This window comes from Equus przewalskii, chromosome 19 (assembly GCF_037783145.1).
Source record: "Equus przewalskii isolate Varuska chromosome 19, EquPr2, whole genome shotgun sequence".
NCBI classification, from domain to species: domain Eukaryota; kingdom Metazoa; phylum Chordata; class Mammalia; order Perissodactyla; family Equidae; genus Equus; species Equus przewalskii.
The window spans coordinates 26,281,824-26,305,060 of record NC_091849.1 but is presented as its reverse complement, the minus strand read 5'-3'; the positions used below and the strand labels follow the sequence as shown (position 1 = coordinate 26,305,060).

Here is a 23,237-nt window from a genome sequence, read left to right as displayed (position 1 = left end):
ATTTTACATAAGTTGTATTATATATATGTATTTTAATACGTTACTTTTTATTTAATATTATACACATTTTCTCACTATGACAAATGTTCTTTGAAAATATACTTCTAAAAGTTCCATATATTCTACTGAATACAGGACACTTAGGGACCATAAGCTTCATGTCTGTTCTGAGCCCAGAGTAGAAACAAATTAGGCTCACAAATATTTGCTACATTGACCTGAAGATTATAGTTTATTTATACATTCCAAATATTTTTACTAATATTGCTAAGATGAATATCTCTGCCTGGAAATCTGCTTCTACATCTGTATTTCCAAAGGATTGAAGCTTGAAGTGGAACTATTGGGTATATATGGAAGAATACCTTTAGACTCTTGCTTTGCTTATTGATTTCTAACTTCACTCTGTTGTAGTTAGAGAAGATGTATTGTATTATTTCAATCTTTCTAAAATTTATTGAGACTTTTTTTTGTGGCCTAATGCAAGGTCCATTCTGGAGAATGTTTCATGTGCACTTGAGAATGTGTATTTTGAGGTTGTTGGGTATAGTGTTCCGCATATGTCTATTAGGTCTTGTTGGTTTATACTATTGTTTAAGTTCTCTATTTCCTTCTCAATCTTCTTTCTAGATATTCTATCCATTATTTAAAACTGAAGTCACCAACCATGACTGTAGAACTCTCTATTTCTCCCTTCAATTCTGTCAATGTTTACTTCCTATATATTTGGGACTCTGTTTGTTTGATGCATATATTTTTATACTTGTTATATCTTCTTGATGAATTGATCCTTTATCAACATATAATGTCCTTCTTTGTGCATTATAGCAATTTTTTGACTAAAGATATTTTGTCTATGGGCTAGCCCAGTGGCACAGCAGTTAAGTGCACACGTTCCACTTTGGTGGCCCGGGGTTTGCTGGTTCGGATCTTGGGCGCGGACATGGCACCGCTTGACAAGCCATGCTGTGGTAGGCGTCCCACATATAAAGTAGAGGAACATGGGCACAGATGTTAGCTCAGGGCCATCCTTCCTCAGCAAAAAGAGGAGAATTGGCAGCAGATGTTAGCTCAGGGCTAATCTTCCTCAAAAAAAAAAAAATTTTGCCTAATATTAGTATAGCCACCCCAGCTTTCTTTTAGTTACTATTTTCATGGAATATCTTTTTCCATCCTTTCACTTTCAATTTAGTTGTGTCTTTGGATCTAAGGTGAGGCTCTTGTAGACAGCACATCATTGGATCATTTAAAAAAATTCATTGTACTAATCTCAGCCTTTTGTTCAGAGAATTTAATCCATTTACATTTAAAGTACTGATAGGGAAGGATTTACTTCTACCACTTTGCTATTTCTTTTTTGTATGTCTTATACCTTCTTTGTTTCTCTTTTCTTCTATTACTGCTGTCTTTGGTATGTAATAGATTTTTTGTAGTGTATCATTTTGATACTCTTCTCATTTCTTGTTTTGTGTATTTTTTAGATATTTTCTCAGTTGTTACCATGGAAATTATGATTAACATCCTAAATTTATAACAAGATGGTTTGAGTTGATACCAACTTACCAACTCAGCTTCAATAGAATACAAAAACTGCTCCTATACAGCTCTGCCTCTTCCTTTATGTTGTTGTCGCAAATTACTTCATACATTGTGTGCCCTTTAGTACAGATTTATAATTATTGTTTTATGCATTTGCCTTCTAAGTCATTGGGAAATAAAAATAGGAGTTACAAAAAAATATATAATAATACTACCTTATATATTTACCTATGTAGTTACTTTTACTGTTCTTCTCTATATCCTCATATAGCTTCAAGTTGCTGTCTGGTATCCTTTCATTTCAGCCTGAAGGATTTTCTTTAGCATTTCTTATAGGGTAGGTCTACTAACAAGAGGCTCCTGCAGCTTTCATTTATCTGGGTAGGGACCAAATTAACAGAGTGCATTGGAAGCTGTCTAGCAAGCTACATGACACACTATCCCCTTTTGGGGACACACAACCTTAATGGCTACTTTGAACTACAAGTCCCTGTGACTGATAGTTTTGCTGGAGGGGGTCTCTGGAAAAAGACAGCAGCCCTCACTCAGAGGTACTCCTTGGGGTGTTTGACTCACTGCCTCCCTGGCAATGCTGTCAGATTCACCCTTTGTGAACAGCAGCTACTAGCTTGTTATGGAGCTCTTATTGAAATCGTATGCCTGATCCATGGAGCCTGATATTCCCATTTTGGTGTGAGTCAACTCAGGCTCAACAACTAACAAGGAGAAAGAGACAAACAAGCATTGCATGCCAAATGGAAATAGTATGTTCAAGGACACAGCTATTTTGGCCCCAATAACATCTCAGCTTTAGGTGAAAAAATGGCAGCTATCCCTCTGAAGAAAATGTCATCCCCTTCTTTAATACTTGAAGCTGGGCCATTGCCTCAGTGAAACCCTCAACTCACAGAGATTTCCTTAAATGCCTAGGCCTGGACCACTGATGGTTCAGCTAAGCTGAAACCCCGTGGTGTCTACAGGTTACTGTGGCTGTTAAAACTCAGACACAGCTATGTAGAACCAAAAATGTATGTGGTTACTCAACTCAGTAGGCAGAACTCAAGGTCATTCTCATAGCTCTAGCCAGTTGTCTCCTCAATGAACCTGACTGTTCCAGAGCATGATATATCTTTCCTTTCCCTAAGAACAGCCCCAGGGTGGCAGCCTAGACAAAAGGGGATTTAGGGTATGCAAACTTAATTCTGGTTCAACAACCTGAATTCTCTTGTTGGACTGACATGCTCTTAGATAAGGATAATGAACACCTGGAGGAGTATATTGCTTGCCAAGTCTCCCTACAATGATCCTACATGTGGGAAAAATGGGAGACATAATATGTTCCTGTGTTTTATAAAAGTACCTTTGTCCCTCTTTCACCTTAAAATGACTCTTCCAAATGAAATGTCTGAGTGTGAGTAAGAGGTGATTGACAAAAAGGGAAAGTTATAGCTACCTGAGTGGGATACGCTGGAGCGAAACAGCTACTGAGGCAACTTGGAAAAGAACACCTTTGACTTGGGGAGGCACTAAGGAGGAAGGGACATTAAGGATCTTTTCTCTCTCAGAATTGTCCCTTTTGCCCTCCTCATGGATGAAAATGCCTTGGAGTGGCTCTCTCAGGCTTACTAGCTACTGGCTTACTTAGATGGCTCTGACCACAATTTGGTCACCACTCCTGGTAAGTTTACCAAGAAATTTATTGGAATCTGCCACAGCTCCTGCACCTCCATGCAAAACACCTGTCAACACCTTCAAATATCTTCCCAGCCCATTTTTCTATGATCATCCCTCTGTCATTCTGTGGATCCAACTCTATGCTTCAGATTCTCCTCCCTCATGCTACCTCATTAGCTTGCTCTGAACACAGGTATTCTCAGCCGAAGGTGAGGAACTGAGGAATGAGTCTTTTAGCAGAGCTATGCTCCAAACCACCTGCCAGTGTTCAGGATAGGTGCACCACAGGAACTCCAGCCTGAGAGCTAATTTCGTGACTCTCATGTTGGATCTGTGTTCCTAACCCTTTGTGAGCTTCAGGCAGGGAGAAACGCTGGTTTTTGGGGGGCATATTCAGCTTCTTGTGAATTGCTCCATCTCTGGCCTTGTAACCACAGATCTGGAGTTGATGATGAGAGCTGTCCAAGCCCTCCCTCAGCTGTTTCCTTTTCTACTTGTCCTTGACTTCAGACATGCTAAATCCTGCAGTTTTCAGAAATGATTATCTCCTTTCTGGGAGGTGCCACATAGCAGTTAGATATCAGATTACAGATCATTTTAGAATCAAGCTAAGATGTCGTTGTTGCCAGGGGGTTGAAGGTGAGAGTCTCAAGACAGGTCTTCATGCCAGTGAGGTTTTTGGTATCTGGGCTGGAGGCATCTGGTCGAATCTTATCTTAAATGGCATCTTTTTTTTTTTTTTTTTCTGATAAATCAGTTCTCCCGGGAACCACTAGTTCATCACAAGTGAAAGATTCATCCTATTTTATGACCCCATAAAAGATAGACTTTCTAATGCAGTGTCACTTTCAATTACCTTCCTTTTTCTCCCCACAAAAGCAATTATTTGCAATAAGGGTGTGACGTCTGAGCTAGTTGGATTTGTTGGATTTGCAGACGTTGTTTTATCAACAAGCCACAGGAAAGACAAAAAAATTAACAATAATAGTCACAATAATACAGTTGGAGCCCCCGGTGACCTACCAGACCACTCTTTTTGATTTAAGAGCTTTTCTGATCAGCTTTGTACCACTATTATCTTTTAAATACAGAACTAGTAAGTGCTATTATAAAAAAATGACATCCTCATGTCTAGATTGTTACAAACAGAAAGTTAGCCTTTGGCAAACAATATATCTTTAAAGGCTCAAATTTTTTCTTAAACCATGCAAGCCTATGCTACATGAAACACACTTTTCTATTCTTCAGAAAACTAAGTTTCCAGTGTGGTTGTAACTTCTCATTTTTTTATTATTCTTCCATAACCTGAGATTTCTGCTCAAGTAGAACATCCTAATAGAGTCGAGACATATATCTGTCAAGTGTAGAGACAAGATTTTTTGTATTTTAGGGGTCTCATTTTACAGGAGTCTGGACTGTACCATAAAAAATACAAATAGTTTTCATGCTAAGGAGGAAGAAGGAAATTCTAACCAAGGTGATATTGTCCTCACAGGTGTGGCCAGGGATGAAGCAGACAGCTTCATTTTGCAACCTTATAAATTAAAGCATTTTCTTTGGGCATATGCAAGGTTCTAGTCACATCACATTGGGTTAAGTTAGGGAAGAAACTATGTGAAGGGCATTTGGCTATGTAGAGGGCCATATCAGGATTGGCCTCTTCACTATTTCTTCTCTCCTCAGTATTTTCTCCTTACTCAAATGTCTGCATTATGAAGTACCACACATATATATATATATATATATTTTTTTTTTTGGTTTGCTTTCGCTCTACTCTTTGTGGCTTCCTAACAGAAACCATGAAGCTAGACTTTAGAGACTCCCTAACTTCTCAGAGGTGGCATTACAGAGTTTCTGAGCATGTGCCTTTGGGCAGCATTCTTTATCAAAGGAATGCAAGACCAGCTTCCCAATTCAGCAACCACTACTTACAGCTTATAGATTTCCTAGTGTTGATGGAATTGTGACTTGTGGACAACATAGAGAAAACCTAAGTCTGTCTTTGCATACATAAGTCTTGAAAATATGTTTAGCTGAATGAAAGGACATAATTTTCACCTGTCTGAGAATGTGCTTCCAGAAACTGAATACTCTTGTTTTAGTTTTGATCGTCCCTATTTCACCTCTTAGAATTGTTATGAAGGAAATGGATTCCTGAAAGTAATACTTTAAAAGTAAACTTCCTTTCTACTTATTTAGGAGAATGCTTTCAAATCTATCAGAGCCTGCATCTCTATTAAATCTGTCATTGTTTCATGCATTAGGGGTTTTGAGGAAACCTACCATCCTGGGAGGAAAGCAAGGTTTGACGAAGAGGCATTTTGCATTGAGAAGGTGATGTCAGCTGGAGGCAGTTTCCCCAAAGAGTGTTGTGAATTTTCTCCTGCTTCTAAGGACCACTTCATGGTTCTACAACTTAGTTTTGGAAGTTGTCCTCTGGTGGCCTTAGCTACCTGAAGTATACAAAGAAGGTACTTTCTTTTCTTTTCTTCCTTCCTTCATCCTTTCCTTCCCTTCTCTCCCTCCTTCCCTTCCTTTCTTGGTTATTATGTCTCTGTGGTTCCCGTTTTTCAGTACTTTTTTGAAGTATATTTTGCGTGCAGTAAAATGCAAAGATCTTAAGTGTAGAAGAGCTCAATGAACTTTGCATATGTATACTCCCGTGCGACCACTACCCGGGTGAAGATTGAGAACATTTCCATTGCTCCAGAAAAATTGCATTATGTCTCTTTACCCGTCAATACCACATCCTGGAAGCTAATCACTATTCTGATTTCTATTACCAGATAGTTTTGCCTGCTCTTGAACTTCACATAAGTGGAATCATATAGTATGTCCTGTTGTGTAGCATATCTTTGCACAGCATGATGCTTTTGAGATTTACAGTTATTTGTGTCATTACATGTATGATAATTCACAGAGGTTCATTCTTCTTACTGTTAAATAGGATTCCATTTCGTAAACAAACCACAATTTATCTATATAAGGAAATATGAGATAGCTGATGATACTACAATTAAAGGAAACAGTAGGACAGGAAAACTAACAAGCAGAGTGGCGCAGCGGGAGCGTGCTGGGCCCATAACCCAGAGGTCGATGGATCGAAACCATCCTCTGCTATGGTTGCTTTTGTAACACAGAGATTCTTTCTCCAGCATTGCAGGTAGAAGATAGTGGGAAGAAAGTCAATTTGCAGCTGTGCGTCCTTGTTTGACCACTCCTAAAATGTATTGCCACCCATCACCTAATCTCTAATAATTGTTAAGCATCTGCTTTTCCTGTTTTTGGAAAACCCACCCTTCTCACTCATTTCAAAAAAGAGACAAATCTCTCTCCCTTCTTACTCAGGAAGAGGTGACAAATTTACCGTTAACTTCCAAATGATCAGTGTTATGTCTTCCAGCGAATGAAATACACTCTTGTCTCTGGTTATGGTTTTATATTTTCTTTACACTTGAAAGAAAGACATATTTATTGATTTCTGCCCAATGATTATATTGCATTTTTACTTGGGCATCAGTCTCCTGCTCATTGTCACTTCTTTATTCACTCCTATGCATGATTTATCAAATTTAGATCAAGGTAATGGGAATGTTCTGAGAATCCTTCTCTAAAGCAATGCATGTTGCAGTAATCATGAAGACACCATTTTATGGACTTCATGCGAAAAACAGAGGCAAAAATCTGAAATGGTGAGAAAAATGGAAGGAATACATTAAAATAAAAAAGTTTGTGCATCAAGATCCCATGGGCAAACTCAGGGAAAAAAAACTGCAAAACAAAACACAGAAGTCTTAGGATATTTGCAAAAAATTGTTTAATTAAAGTGTTCTCTAGTGAGTCCCTACATTATGACAAGAAAATATAGATTCCTCTAAACAAGAAGCACCTTAAATAATGAGAATTTTAAAAAATCAAAAGGAAAAGTAGAAATAAGGTGACAGGGGAGAGACCTGTGTTGTTCCTTTACTTTGTTGCTTTGAAGATGTTCTTATTTAAAGGTCCCCTAAACTAACAGTCTTCAACTTATTTTGCCTACTTACCCCCCAAAAGCATTTTGACTAACTTTAAGTATCCAGGATTAGGAGATTGGATGGATAGCTTTGGTACATGTACACAATGGAGTACTACAAAGGAGAATGAATAAAAAAGATGTCCATTAACTGATATGGAGTAATTTCCAGGAGACATTAAATACAGAAAAAGTAAAGTGCAAAAGATTATATATCGTATATATATACATAGAAAGATAAATCAGAAAACACTGAAATTGATTACCTAAAAGGGTCGTGGTCATGGGGAAGATGGAGTAGAAGGGATGTGGGATGGAGTGACACTTCCCTGAGCATGTTTTTTTTTTTTTATTATGAGAAGGTGTAAAAATACCCTAAAACAGAAGGCAAAGTGAAAGAAATGAATCCAGTTGTGTTTGCAGTGAACACCATACCATACATAAGGGTAAAAAAGAAAGTACCAACGAAGTTATTTATTATCATGGAAACTGAGGCAGGGAGAGAAATACAAACAAATCCTGGATTCTTTCTAATTGTTTTCTTTTCTGTTATCACATGGACAAAGCAATTTTGAAGCTATTATAGGTGTATTATAGGATAGAGTTCATGAGTAAATGTGCTGGTGTCACTTTAACCAGTGTTCTCATTGTAGAAAAAGGAACATCCGAATATGAGGTGGAGGGAAGATAAAAAGGAATCCTGTGGGAATGGACTGGAATTGGAGATAGTGTGAACTCATGATTACTAAAATATGCATATGTATGTGCATATGCATACACACATATATATGTTTGCATGTGTCTATACATTTATTATGCATGTGTATGCAAATGCATACATTTCTTAGATATTTTTGCTAAAAGGTCCTAGAAGCAAGGACACCCCAGAAGCAATAAGCACACCCAGACCCTGGATATTGGTCTCTAACACTATTCCTCACTAAAAGGGCACCTCTAAGAAATAACTGACTTTAGGACTGGGACAGAGTCAATGCAAGTCGAGCCTGGAACAACTTATTATGCCAGATATTAAGAAAGTCCTCAAAAACATGATCATAGACTGTCAGAAGGACACAGTAATCAGCTTGAAGGGCCTACCACTGACCAAAACTGAGTTAATTTGAGTACCAAAATAGTTAAAGGCAATAATGATTGTAAACCACCAGAAAAAACAGGATTTCACCAGCCCATACTGAGAATAAATACATAAATAAGTGGAGGTTGAGGGAGAACTCTTATTTGCAATAGAACGCCAAAGTGCAGATTGGTAAACGTGAAGAGAATGCTGGAGTTGAAATATAATTTTGCAGCTATCATAATAAAGATTGGTTCAGGTAAGAATCCTCAATAGATGCTAAATCTGAGGGGTAATTTTGATGGGGAGCAAGATATTTGTATGGTCTTAAGATGTCTCCTTCAGATTGCTTATTAGTTGCAAGGGGGGAAAGTATACTATGTATCACCTTAACTGTGTGATCAGAATTAACCCCATTAATGAGAAGCAATGGACATTGCATGCCTCCAGATTTGATACCCTGGAGAAGGACATATCACTTACATGGTGTTCTGGCTGGGGGATGCATAACCTGAATGTAATTATGAGGAAAAAAATCACCAAAAGCCCAAATAAGGAGTGTTCTATTTTTGAAAAAATATGAGTGCTTACTGTATTCTTCAAAAATGTCAATATCTTAAGATACAAAGAGAGGCAGTAGAGTTGTTCTAGATTAAAGGAGACTAAGGGGCTACGGACAACTAATGCAATACCTAATCCTAGATGGAATCCTGTACTGGAGGGAAAAAATGCTACAAAGGGCATTATTGGGTCAATTGACAAAATTGAAAATTATTTTAAAAACAATATCAATGTTAAATATACTGAACCGATAATTATACTGTTGTTACGTGTAAAGAATATCTTTATTCTTAGGAAATATCCACTTAAATATTTAAGAACAAAGGGCCATGATACATACAACTTACTCTTAAATAGGTCTGAGAAAAATAGAGAAATACAGAGATAGAGATAGAGATTGAGATGGGGAGAGAGAGATGGAATGGTATAAAATGTTAATAGGTGAATCCCAATAAAAAGCATATGGGTGGTCTTTGTACTATTGTTCTTTTTATAAGTTTGAAGTTATTTCCAAATAAAAAGTTTAAGACCCTTTTAATGGAAATTTGAAAAACTAAGAAGAATGGTATAATGAACACTCAAGTTCCTACCAACCAGCTTAAACAATTAGCGATGTTTTGTCAGTGTTGTTTCTTCTACTATTCGCTAATCACCAACTAGCATTTTGAAGCAAATCGAAGACAGGAGGTTCCAAAGCGCTTCATTGTAACAATAAGCAAAGAAAGGTAGGGATTACTCTGACTTGAAGAAATGAAGAAGGTGATATGCAAACTTCTGTCAGTTGTTCAGAGGAGAGGGTAGCCAGGGTTCTGACTGAAGCCTGGGCTCCTCTGGCTCCGTGATTTGAGCCTCGATGTGATTGTGACGAGGGATTGCGCCATGGGGACACCTTTCCAAAGAGTCCCCAGGACAAGGTCACGGCACATCCATGTGCCTGATGTTTGGTAAGTTACAAGAACAAGCAGTAAGTGGTGTTCTAAGAGTAGAGTGTATTACACTCAGCCAGACATGCAAGAACACTAGAATATCTGAGAAGGAAAGGAAACTACCCGATTGGGGGCAGAGGGAGGAGGGAGGAAGCGAAGCAGGAAAGTTTGTACTTTTCTTTGAGCAATCAACTCAGAAATAAGGAGCAGAAAATGTGTGTCTCAACTCGTGTAAGCTGAGAGGAGGGGTCGACGAGGATGGGATTCGAACCCACGCGTGCAGAGCACAATGGATTAGCAGTCCATCGCCTTAACCACTCGGCCACCTCGTCCCACAGGAACGTGTGTCTCTTGAATACTCATTTAAGTCTTCCTTTTGGAAAACACTTGAACTTTGATCCTCATGTGTAGTATTGTTCTTCAAACTGCAGTCATGTTAAAGAATTTTCACACAGAACCAGTTCTTTTCACTTTTCTCAAGGGAGTATTTCACACATTGACAATCTTTTCCTAACCTGCCAGCGTCTCCAGCCTCTATCGTCATCCTTCCTCAGTACTCACACTTGCCTTTCAGTCGCGATGAAATTCTTTCTATTCTCCCCGGGCTCCATAATCTCCTCTTTTCCCACCCTCGACATGCTTTAGTCTTCTTGCTCTGCCCTCACTTCACCTGCCTTGGTTCTCTACTCATTCATCAGATCTCAACTTAGGCCATACATCCTCTTCCCCCACCCTCACCCCCTTTTTTCCTTACAGTCCTTTTTACTAAGCCATTACAGTTGAAACTTTTTTGAGAATATGTTTTCTCTTGCAAACATATTTTCATTTCATTTCTGCCACAGAATTTTATCCTAATAGTATGTATTTTTGTTCTCAAAGACCCTATGATGCCACTCTGTAACAGAAAATACTTATATAAATTGAAATTTAATTTTTAGTTATTTCCAGTGACTATAAATCTCTGCTTAGGAGTTTTACTTCTAACTTGAATTACCTTCACATTTAAAGTAGCATACAATAAAAGATATAAATAGATAGTTTTGATAACATTTATTATATATGTAAAGTAGAACTGCATTGGAAATGCATCTTTTAGTGAAAGGGCTGGGGATATTTGTTCCCATTAATTCATGTTTCTGGGGATGAAAATTTCTTATGACTGGAATAAGAAGAATTCGGTGGAAATAAATAGCAAAAAGACCACTAGTTTGTGGTTTTGAATAAGTGTGGGGCTTACAAAAGGTGCTTTTATATTTAAGTTGCATTTTTTAAAGTAGAATCTTCAATACATTTCCACTAAATGTAATAAACAAATAAAAATGATAGCTACCAGGGGACGTGCAACCACGTAAAAATATAGTTTTACAAAATATGGATATCTATTTTCTTTGACAAAAGTCAATGGGAATAATTTTCTCGTCTGAATAATCGTTAAAAAAAATTAAAGCACTAACTTTCCATGATATGCGTATGTTCCCTTTCTTTAAGAGTGTAATGTTGTTAGTCGAGAGTAGACGAAGAATTTGTCAACTCCTCCTCCATGAAATCGCGTAAAATACACAACTGAGGCGGAGCCGTGTCTTGTTTAGGGGTGAGACTTCAGAGACACCAATATTTCCAATTGTTCTTGCTTGTCGGCAGGGAATATTTTTACCCCTGAGGTAACGTAGCCACAGTTAAAATGTTGTATAAAAAGTAATAGAACAGCATCATTTGCAAGGGAGTGTAAAAGTAGAGATCGTTCACATCCATGAGGAGCGGGGGCGTGGTCAGGAAGGCACAGTTTAGGAAAGTTTCGCTTTTTCCTGGTGGGTCTCGCGATCTCCGGCCTCCCAACGTTGCTGCCAAGTTGCTCCGCTGCCCGGCGCCCTCGCTCATCTCATCTTCCTGAACGCTAGAGCTGACTTTTCCTGTCCGCATTTCTTCTCTTCTCGCCTTTTCCGCCGCTCCCGTCTTCCCTCCGGGCCTCTCTCCAAAACTAAACGGCCCCAGCAATTCCTGGGGCGACTGCGCTTCCGCAATCTGCAGAAGAGGGTCCCAGCTCTGGGGGAGCCGAGCAACTGCAGAGAGAGCCGAGGAGCCCCGCGCCCAGCAAAGTCCCCCGGACCCCTCGTTGGGAAAGGTCGCGGCGGCGTGGAGTCAACACGTCTGTCCTCCGAAAGGAAGTCTGTTAATCGGCTCATTTCCCCGCTTCTCTAACAAGAAAAGCTTGCTCGTGCAAACTCGAAGCAGCGTGTCCACTGACTATTGACTATAGCCAGTTATAGCTTCCCGTCCCCTGGTCAATCGACCCAGACCTCTGAATTTGGGCTGCGATCCCCTTGTGTCTTGTCCGCGAACAGTTTTCTCTCGGCCTCCGTCGACTCTCTCAGACCCATTGCCTGGGAGTAAATCCGTTTCTAAATTTCTCTGCCCACAACTACCGCCGCATTTCCTCTCGCTCTTCTCACCTGCCGCTCTTCTCTAGAGATTTCCAGCTCCAGGAAAGCTCAGGCGACTTCCTTGTGCATTTCCTTTCGAGATTTCTCTTTTTTTCCCTCAAGAAGTAAGTGGTGTACAGTAAGCATTAAGTTGTCCTTTGGCTGGTGACTGCTGAGGCTGGGTTCAGCAGATTTGACTTGGGACTATCAGGAATAAAATCGGGCGCAGAGATTTGTAGAACAAGACAACGGGCTGCAGAGAGGTGATGGGGATCGAATAAGAAAAAGAAAGAGAAAACTAGGTCCCACCGAGATTTGAACTCGGATCGCTGGATTCAGAGTCCAGAGTGCTAACCATTACACCATGGGGCCCAGCCGTTCATAAAGTTTTCTGAAGACTGAGATGACCTAGTTCTTCTTCCTTAAATGTGGTTATTTGAAAGGTCAGTACATTTGGTTTTTCCTCCTCTGGATTTAAATCATGGATGGTTACCTGTTACACGCCAGCACACAACACCTTTTACACCAGAGTTTTAATGGAAAACGCCGACTTCCAAACGTCAGGAATACTCCCCCGCATTTCCTCCCAAGTGTTTCCGGAACCTTGTGACCCGGGGCCTCTCTTTCTACACTGGAAAACAGCGGAGTCCATGAACAAGACTGCGCCCTTACGGTGTTTATGGCTTTGTGACAGGTGTTTTGTTAGCTCACCTAAGGCTCACAACTATCCTGTGAGATGGGGACCGTTATCGCTGTTTTACGGGTGAGGAACCCGAGGCAGAGACCTGAGATCCTTCACTCTGCTTCATTATCAGGTCTTATCTTTCTCGAAAATCATCTTTAACTAGTGTGATATCTGGCACTTTTGCGGACGCGTTGAGGAAAGATTTTACCGGCCACAGGAGAGACGTTGGCGTTTAGGGAAAAATCGAAATCAGTGTGCTTGAATGACGGGGCTGGAGGAGGATCCCAGAAGCTCTGAGAGCGCAACTCCGGGGGCGAAAAGGAGGGAGAAGGACAGAGCGCAGCCCGCCGTCCTCCTACTCTGCCCTCACCAACCGGAAATACGAGCAGGAAAGACCCCCAAACGGACTCAGAAAGATTCCCCGCCCCTGCCTCGCATAGCCCTTTCTGGCACACACAGGACCATACTGTGAAAATCCACAAAACAAATTTCTGTTCCTGGGATGACTTTCATTGAGGGTCCTGTTTCAGCATCTTCGTAAACTTCTTCTGCTGACCGTTAACTGGCTTAGAGCGCGAAGGTTCTCCGTACAAGTTTAACAATGAATTTTGAGCAATTTCTTTGGTGGTATAACAATACACAGCTGTCCTCAAAGTCGTTTACTTGGGTTGCATTCTCGCTCAATGAGAGCGGACCTAGTGGGATTTGAAGTCTTCTGATTTTAAGCACCTGAGGCCAGGAGTCGAGGCCTGCGCGCCCCCTCTTGGGCACCGACGGTAAAGCGCAAACACAGCCAGGTGCCGTTCAAGAGCCTTACATGTTTTCTCATTGAATTCTACAAAATCCCGACTAGTAAACATCATCATCATCATCATGGCCTTGTACATTTTACGGATGAAGAAACATTGCCTCGATCCAGGAAATGGCAGAGCTGGGCATTCAAGCCAGGTTGTCTGGCTCCAGAGCGAACTAAGAACGCTAAGAGCTAACAATTACTATGTGACGTGGTCTCCCTTGTTGGACTTGGAGAAATATTGTTGGAAATAAGTATTTCTGTGTCTAGGCTTGGAGAATTACTTATGTCTTAATTTCTGTTAAAAGTGTCATCAATATTAATAATATTTTTTAAACATAGGGAAAAGCATGAAGATTTAAGAACCCCTTTTTACACATTTTTACCACAAATGCCCAGAATGGGATGTTTTTACACTGCAAACCCAATGACTTTATTAACAATGTGTTGAGAGGAACAAGTTTGTGACCTTGATGTCTACTCTCCTCACAATCACCTTAGATTGTCCTTCTCCCTTAGCTCTGGGGCCCACTCCTCCTGCCCAGAGACAGAGCCCAGGACACTCAGAGTCAGTGTGACCAAGCTCAGAAGCCAGGCTACTTTCTCAGAGCCATCGGAGCCCAGGTCTAGGGTCTGAACCGGCAGACCCTGATGGAGGCCAGGTTTTGTGGAAGGGTGGGGAGGAAAGTTAAGTTCCTCAGATTGCCTCCTGTCAGTCTTGTGGGACAAAAATGTTAATAATTGCCAGAATTTGCTGAGTGCTTTGTTTGCTCAGGTAATAAATAATTACAGACCAGAGACTTGTGATATACATATACTTTAAAAATGATAAAACTGTGACTTACAGTTTTTAGAGACTTGTTCAGGGGCTCACAGCAAGTAATAAGTCAAACTGCCAGTAGCCCCTCAAACTGAGGTGTTTGATGCTCCCTGACTAACCCAGGGTGGCCTCTATGTTAACACCGCCATGATCACTCCAGTTATGCATGCAAAAATGCTTGGAGCTGCCTTCTCCACATGCTCTCACTCTCTGCCCTCTCTTCCTGCATCACACCTGAGCTGTGGCCTGAGTTTGCGGTCCATACGCTCATTCAGGATTCACGGACAGACATGCTGAGTTCTTCCAGCTGCCTCCTCCCACATCTCAGCCTCTAACTCCAGATGCAAATCCTTTGTTCACCGATTTTTTATTCATTTTCTTTAAAATAGTAAACATCTTAGCGGCTTCTTATAGTATATAATCTTTGTAGAAAATATGAAACAATAAAGGAAAGATGAATGAATTCCTTCCAAACCTACTCCAGTACCACAGAGACAACCACTTTATTAACAGGTTGGACTATACTCCCTTAACCTTGCTCTAAGCCTATGGAAAAGAACTTTATTTACACATCTATAACTATAGTCATACATAAATAAAGCCCAATAAACCTAACGTTATGTAATTTTTAGACTTATGTGTCCTGGACACACTTCAAACATCGATACATAAAGGTCTGCCTTCTGTTAATTATTTAATTCTATACTGTAGCATAATTTATTTAACTAGACCTCATATGTTGGACATTCAGGTGGTTCCAGTTTTTCTCTCTCATAAAGAAGTTTCACATGAACACACCCATGCCCTCTGCCACTAGATCTGCCACCTGCTGTCTGTCCTCCCAAGGCCGACCCCTAATTCCTCACACAGGTACCCGGCTCCTGGGTCTCCTGGCTGGACCTCTGGCTGGCCCTCTCTGACCCTCACAGCCTGCTGCTAACCTTACCTTTGCCCCCTGGCTCCCATCCTTATTACCTTTGGCAGGGGCTCCTTTGTACTCACAGGCTGGGGAGCCCTGGGGCTGACGTTTTACTTCCCTGGGTTGTGGGAAATTGGGCCTGGCGCTCCTGTGTAGGATGTAGAGTGGGGTGAAGTGTGGAGGGGCTGCAGGCACAGAACCCCTCCTGGAGCCCTTTTCCGAGTCATGGTTAGAATCTCCCAGGCTCCAGGGTAGGCAGCAGAAGGGAGGACAGCAGCTTCTGCTTGACTCTTGGGAGGAGGCGGGGAGAGGGAAGCATAAGACCACGATTCTCTCATTTGTATAAAGGAATATTTTTCATGCCTTATAAATGCAAGCTTGGTCTTGCAAGTGTGGAACATACAGAACTCCCCTCTCCGAGCCCCTGTCCCTCCCTAGGGCACAGAGTGAAGTTGAGGGACCTGAGAAGAAAGTCATCCACAGAAAATCACTCATGAGAGGTGCAGGGAGAAAATCTGTAAACTTGACTTCAGACAAGTCCTGAGAGGGATTTTCTTTCCCCCGGGTCCTTCCCTTCCTTACAGTTTTCGCCTGATGGGTTCCTCTCCCGAGACCGAAATTCATGCTGTCAGCGCTCTGTCATCCTCCTGGCCTACTGAGTGGAGCTCTCCTCTTAGACGTCCCTCTGGCTCCACCTGCTAGAAAGTCTTTCTCTGTGGGTCCTTCCCTGCCATCCCTGAATGCAGCCTACCCCACTCCACCCCTACCTGCTGCAGGCCTGGTCCTCTGAGGAGTTTCCAGCCTGAATATAACAGCTGGTGGGTCAGGAAGAGGGTTCCCCTTCTGTTCAAGATTGAAAAAGGGCAGGGCGGGTGGAGAATTTAGTTGATAGAAGTGCAAGGTGAGGTGAAAGAGCAGGGGAGAGAGGTGCGCGAGACCACGCCTGAGGATGCCATTTCTGCAAATAGATGATGCGGATCCTACTCAACTCCAGGCTTCAAACCCCTGGGAAAAATAGTTGTGAGCTGACCTTGTGATTTACTGACTATGATTTCTTTATTTCCACTCATATATTTCTCATATAGATTTATTTCTAAAATAATCTTCATATAGCTTCCATTAAATAAAATATAACTAGTTATTTGCATAGAAAAAGTAGCTAAAAAGGTAAATAAAATGAAAAATTATTGTTATTTCCAAAAAGATACATCATCGATTTACAAAATTAGATAGATGAAATAATTTTCAATGAAGGTAAGGAAGTTCTCAGCTTGTAGTAAAAATGGTACATTAAATTTTCTGCAAATATACTTTAAAATTAGAAAATCAACTACTTGAAATGGTGAACATAAGGTTTCTTATCTCGATAGAATTGTAAGGCAACTAAGAACATCAATTTTTATACTAAATACCGTAAGGTCTAATTTAATGAGCTAAATATCTATGTCAAAATAGAGTCAACTGGGATGTCCTTATTCTCCTGAGAATTTCAAAATCAAATAGTACACAAACTACACTTTCTAACAACACAGTACAGGTTGAATGTGACTTTTACGAGAAAGGTCATTTAAAGATCATTGGCAAAGAACTTGTTCCCTCAAGACCCACCCAGGCCACAGGCAAGTCCAACCATGTCCCATCTCTCTGTATGCTCTGATGTGGACAGGGACAGGGACGGCCTAAGCCAGGGACTGAGCAGGGTCCCTCCAGTGGACTCATGTGCTAGGCAGGTCCCATTCATTTATCCACTTGCAGCCTCTGAGGCTGTGTCAGGTGACAATCACCGCCAGGCCTCCTAGGGGAACAACCAGAATTCACCCATGTCGAGGCACTGATGGAGGAAGGAGGTGTTTTGATTCCCCGCAGGTGAAGGGCAGTGTGATGACAAAGAAAACGTATATGATCTCGCTTACCCCAAGTCTTAGATAACCTTCATCAGAAAATCTTACCTTCAGCCTCCCAGCCCAACAGAGATCTGAATACTTCTTTTGGTTGTACTGTCCTCTCAGGAACCCTGGTCCCAGGCCCTACTCTCTTGCAAGCACCCTCCTCTCCCCTACCATCCCTGGCACACAGAAATCGTGGAGAAGATGATCTGACCTGTGTTGAGGCCTGTAGCCTGGACCCTACAGACAGGTTGACCTAGGTTGAGCCTGGAGACCCAGTCCAGTACCTGTGCAGACTTCTTGCCACAAGCAACAGGGGGCCCCAAGATTCCTAGAAAGGCAGTGCGAATTGCCCCAAGACAGGCCACTGAACTTACCGACGGACCCCTCTCTGCTCTCAAATGCCTGCAACCGGGAGCAGAAACAGCAGAGGCCTTAGCTTCCCCTTCTTTATCCTCCAAACAGTGGGGAGACTGGTTTCCAGTCAACATGGAATAACAGGGATCAGACTTACCATCCTGCCTGAAAGAACCAAAACCTCACAAAATATATGAAATAACAATTTTTAAGACACTAAACATCAGGTAAAGAAGGCTAGTAATCAGTGAAAGAGAAAAAAATGAGGTCATTGTGGGGGAAAATAAATTGAGAACTAGGATTGCCGCCAATGCACTGCCTTTAGAGAGTTTCTAGGGCCCATTTCAGGAAAGGGGGACCCAGGCAGAGGCTGGGAACTTCCTGAGCTGAGGAGAGGGAGCTGATAGTCCAGGAGACCAACACAGCCGGAGTTGGCAGGACAGAGTAGCAGAAAGGGGAGAGCTGTGAGAACAGGAAACTCCGGAAAGAACTTCCCATTGAGCTGAATACTGATCGTCTCATGCAGGCAGGGAAACTATACCAGGCTGATGAAAGACTACTTGCAAAGGTCAGAGGTAACTGTGATATTTAACTGTCCTTTCAAGTCAGAAGCAATGATGCAAGATGCATGTCTGTCTACTGATCACAAGAATCTAGATTGGACTCTTGTTCTAAAGAAAGAAAGTCTGTGTTCTGTGTTTCTTGTTCAAAGTGATACAGACACGTAGGCAGAGGAGGTCTCCTGAGCCAGTCCTTCACTTTCCCTGGTGCTTCCGCACAGGGTCATCTCAACTGTCAGCGAAACCTTAAAGAATCTTCAGAGACAGGGAAAGAACAATCTTTTAACTTCTCTTTACTTGTATCTCTGGATAATTTGAGAAAGGAGATTGGTTGCAAAAGTGCTTTGGAAAGACAATTTAAAATCACATAAGCTTTTTCCAAAAAGTTAGCAGAAATTTTTTCCACTTTTTTTTTCCCATTGGGCAGAGCTCCCACTCGGGCTTTCTGCCCTTGTGGGGCTCCCTGCATTGCTTCTGGAGGATCACTGCCCTGGGTAAATACTCAACTTGTGGCAATCCGAGAACTGAGATGGGTTATGAGTGGGTTATAGGAAAATGAGGGGAATGGATCTGGAACTTCTTAGAGCGTTGTAGCGGGTTTCTCTGAAAATAATTAACAACCTCCGTTTGGAGGTTAAGAAAAAGCCGATGGCCCGTACGGGGATCGAACCCGCGACCTTGGCGTTATTAGCACCACGCTCTAACCAACTGAGCTAACCGGCCCCCGGTCACTGTCAACGTCCTATTTTTTTTTTTTTTTTTAACTGTTCAGTTCAAACTAATTGTTAGAGTTATTTGTCTTAGGAGAATTTCTTTGCTGCTTGTCACCCTTAATAAAAAGAACGAGATGCTTTCTCTTACAACAAAAACAAAACAAAAGAATTGAAGAACATTGCTTTTAAGTCGCACTCATACACTTGAAAGGGGAAACACGCTTTTCAAATTGCGGCTAGTGGCCCGAGAATTCCTGGAAGTATTTGCTGCTCTCTACACGGCTGGTGATCAGCACGTGCAGATAATGAACCTGACGCCCTGAACTACGAGCGAGTCCAGGCTTCGGAAAGGCCGCTCACTAGTAGATAACACTTTGTGTCTGAAGAATATTCCCACAGGTCTGATTCTCGATTGTCCCAGAGTCTCCCAGGTCGCACTTGCCCAGCGCCTCCGGGGTCAGACTTGGTCGCCATTAGGGAGCCTTCCCATTTACCAGCTGCCTCAGATTTCCGGAGTGACCTCAAATTGGAGGTCACTTCAGGAGTCTCGGTACTGTCCAGTTCTAGAAACGTGGCTCTGCCACCGTTCCAGAGGCCGTTGAACCAGATTTTTCTGCCTGCTCAACCTTTCTTAGCAGTCTTCGTCCCCAAAAAATGTTAATATTGTTTTCAATATCTTGTTTATCCTTCCTGAGATTTTAAATGCACATAACACTTACATATATATTTTTTCTCTTTACAGGGAGTGGTATTTTATCCACATTTTTTTGTCTTGCTTTTTTATCTTTTACTTAGAATGTATTTTTGTGATCTTTCCATATCAGAACAGAGAAGTGTTTTTCATCTTCCTTTATCTCTGCATGGTATCCAATTACATGGAATGTACCACAGTTTAACAGACAGTTAGCTTAATCTTCCCCATCCTGCTGTTGCAAACACTGTTCACATCTCATGTGTGTCACGATGCCTTGCAGACATGCTGGAAAATGGCATCAAATAATATGTTCATTGGCAATTTTCATGGACGTCGTCTGATTGTGCTTCAGAGAGCTGACCCCAGTATTATTTTTATTTCTTTTAACTATATTGAGCGCAAATAAATAGGATCCTGGCCACATTCCCTATTCCTTCTTCTTTCTGAATTCCCTGCTACATACTACAGGTCTGAAGCAAAACTAGACAGCCAGTGAAGATGTGGAGGAATTCACAGTGCAGGCATGTTTAATTTGGAAATACCACCTTCTCGCTGGTAGATGAGACTTTGGGGGTGCAGTTAATGGTGTTTGACTAAGGGAAAGTGATAGAATCAGACAGAAGAAGGAGGGAGCTAAGTGGACAGCCAGGAGAAGGGCCAGCAGTGGCTTCCTTTTTTTACATCTCAGAAAGAACAGCATGGAAAAAAACACCTGAGGAGAAAGGAGCTAAGACGTGCTGGTGTGTCTGGAGAGTAAGACTGAACTGCAGAGCAATGGGGGAGAGTAGTAGGGGATCAGGCTAGAAGAGAAGAGAATGTGTAGATGATGCTGGACCCTCTAGCAGAATATAATATCTAAATCAGGGTACTTTTGTTGGTAGAGAGAGTGCTGAAAATAATTAATAGTCACTAATTGATCTGCATCAGATGTAAACTAAGAATAACAGGTGATAAATGATCTACCTCAGGTGTAAATTAAGAAGTATTGGGCCAGCTGGTGACGCAGTGGTCAGGTTCACGTGCACTGCTTCAGTGACCCAGGGTTTACTGGTTTGAATCCTGGGTGCAGACATATGCACCACTTATCAAGCCATGCTGCGGCAGGCATTCCGCATATAAAACAGAGGAAGATGGGCATAGATGTTAGCTCAGGGCCTGTCTTCCTTAGCAAAAGAAAAGAGGAGGATTGCCAGTGGATGTTAGCTCGGAGCTAATCTTCCTGAAAAAAAGAAGAAAGACGTATTATTTATAGACAAAATTAAAGATTTTTGAATTGATTCTAACAAGAATGAGAATCCATGGAAGATTTTATGCAGAGCAGTCACATAAAGAGAGTTTCAGATGATCTCCCAGTTTCAGGTACTTGGGAGGCGTTAGACAATTACAGCAACAACATGTTACTACTACGAACAACAAAAAAAATTCTGCCTTCATAGAGGGTGGAAGCAGATATAACTAATAAACATGAGAAAAATGGGAATTTCATAATGTATACAGGACTGTAAATGTGATTGAAAAAATAGAGTTAGGTAGGGGGAACTGTAGTGTTGGGAGTAGGTTGGAATTCTAAACAGTTGTTAGTGTAGGCTTATTAAGGTTTCGGTAACACATTTGACTGGAAGAAGATGGCAGAGAGCACAGCCAGTGCAGAAGTCCAAAGCTGGGTGCTTGCATGGAATGTTTGAGGAATAGCAGGAGGGCCCATGTGGCCAGAGCACAAGTGAGGGAGAGAATAATGGAGATGAGACAGAGAGAAATGGAGGGTTAGAATGTGTAGGACCTTGTAGGAGATCTTGGGAATTTGGCTTCACCTCAAGTACAGTGGGGAGCTATTGGATAATTCTGATTTTAGGAGAGACAAATCTGACTTATGCCTTAAAATAATGTCTTTAGTAACTCTTTTGTGAGTAGAGTCTAGAGGAATGTATTAGACTGAGTTCTCTGGAAAACAGTCTCTGGGGCGTAGTTTTTATGAAGGAAGTTTATTGGGAAGTGTTTTCAAGAACAATATACAGGAGGAATTCAGAGGATAGAAGTATGAACTGGGATGTTATTGCAACAGAGGTGTCAGCCAAGCCCATGGGGAGCTCTGGAGTTGCAATGACCCTTGAGAGTTGTCCTGAATTGAGACACAGGAACTGACTTGTATCCACTCAGAGACCTGTCTTTAGATGTAGGCTGCTCTCAGAGAGAGGGTGTAACCTTAGACAAAGTAGTTTCCTTTAGTTGAAGCAATTCCTGGGAGGAGCTCAGCTTTGACCTATCAGCAAACAACACTCCAGGCTGCTGGGAGAAATGTGTGCCTTGCATTAGAAAGGAATGTTTCTGGATGGAACATCCATCACAGCCACTCCAGTCCACCACTTGTTCTACTCAGAGCCCCTTCCTTCACATAATGAATTTATCCCCTCTGGGAATATCTTCTCTTGGACTCTGGTTGATCTGGTTGCTCACTTTTCCTGAATGAACCGATAAAAGGCAAGTGGCTGCTTGGTCTCCTCCAGAGAAGCAGCATTGGTGTGTATTGTTGGCAGGTTCAATGTTTGGCAGTGGCAGTGACTTGATCAGCCTTCATGAATGGGAACCCTGGTTATTGGGCCATCCCTGCCACCAGGCTACTCCATTGATGTGACCAATTTGCCAGCACTGGAGTTGCTAATTACTAAGGCTGGCTGACAACAACTGGCAGAATCATTCTGGTTACTTGGTTGTTTAGTACTTCTGTGGTGGATGCACTCTGGTGGAAGTTAACGTGTGATAGAAAGATCTTCACACTTTGTGCTCTCTCTGACCAACAAGCCAACCCGTTAGTTGCTATGCATGAGTTCATGTCTATTCTGATATCCGAAAGAAGTAGATGTCTAGATCCACCACCCAAAGCTCTGTCCACTAGGAGGATCCTCCTCTCACTGCTCTCTTTCAGAGATATTACAGGATGGGAAGTGGTGCATCAGCACTTCTTTAATGCTGGTAGCCTGATAGAACTGTTAGAGAGATTCATTCAAGAACCTACTTAACACTCCCAATGAGGCACTTTAGTTTTAGGCTTGAAGAAAAAAAGACAGGGCTGTTTTTAGGTCTAAGAGGCAAAACAATAAAGAAAGACCCTGAATATTTTTCCTAATGTTTTAAATCGATTCACATTCTTACTAAGTCCAGGCTCATGCCCCAGCAAAAGGGACTTTCTTGTTGAGTTGAACACGAGCCAAAAGGGAGCTACTTATGCGGACTTTGCACTCAAATGAGGATACACATGATGGACTCAGCCATTTGCAAAGAAAGACTGTCCTGCATGGTCTGTGTTCTTGAGTAAAGTATGAGACTAACACACACAACCAAGTCACTATTAAACCTTTCCCTGTGTTCTTCCTCGCCTCCAAAAAATCCCAGTAAATGACTCCACTTATCTAGAGGATGCCGACTCCCTCCTCCTACCGGGAATGGCCTTGGTCAGAGCTCAGTGATCTCCACCAGCTGGATGCTGAGTCCTGGGAAATGTCCAGCAAGAACATCTGCAGGTCCAGGTTCCTTGTGAGGACCCCAGCGCACAGACACGCAGGGAAACGCACCCTAACCCCCATCCTAAATCCACCTGGAGCGTCC

The 23,237-nt window shown here is 41.8% G+C and overlaps 3 non-coding genes across 3 annotated transcripts; all 3 read right to left on the bottom strand.

Moving 5' to 3' along the window:
* Window positions 1-10,037: 10,037 nt before the first annotated feature.
* On the bottom strand, window positions 10,038-10,119 carry TRNAS-GCU (transfer RNA serine (anticodon GCU)). Its single transcript has one exon. It is a non-coding gene; the product is annotated as a tRNA-Ser (tRNA).
* Window positions 10,120-12,507: 2,388 nt separating this feature from the next.
* Window positions 12,508-12,579, bottom strand: TRNAQ-CUG (transfer RNA glutamine (anticodon CUG)). The gene has a single exon. It is a non-coding gene; the product is annotated as a tRNA-Gln (tRNA).
* A 6,297-nt stretch (window positions 12,580-18,876) lies between these two features.
* TRNAI-AAU (transfer RNA isoleucine (anticodon AAU)) lies at window positions 18,877-18,950 on the bottom strand. Its single transcript has one exon. It is a non-coding gene; the product is annotated as a tRNA-Ile (tRNA).
* Between the last annotated feature and the right edge of the window lie 4,287 nt (window positions 18,951-23,237).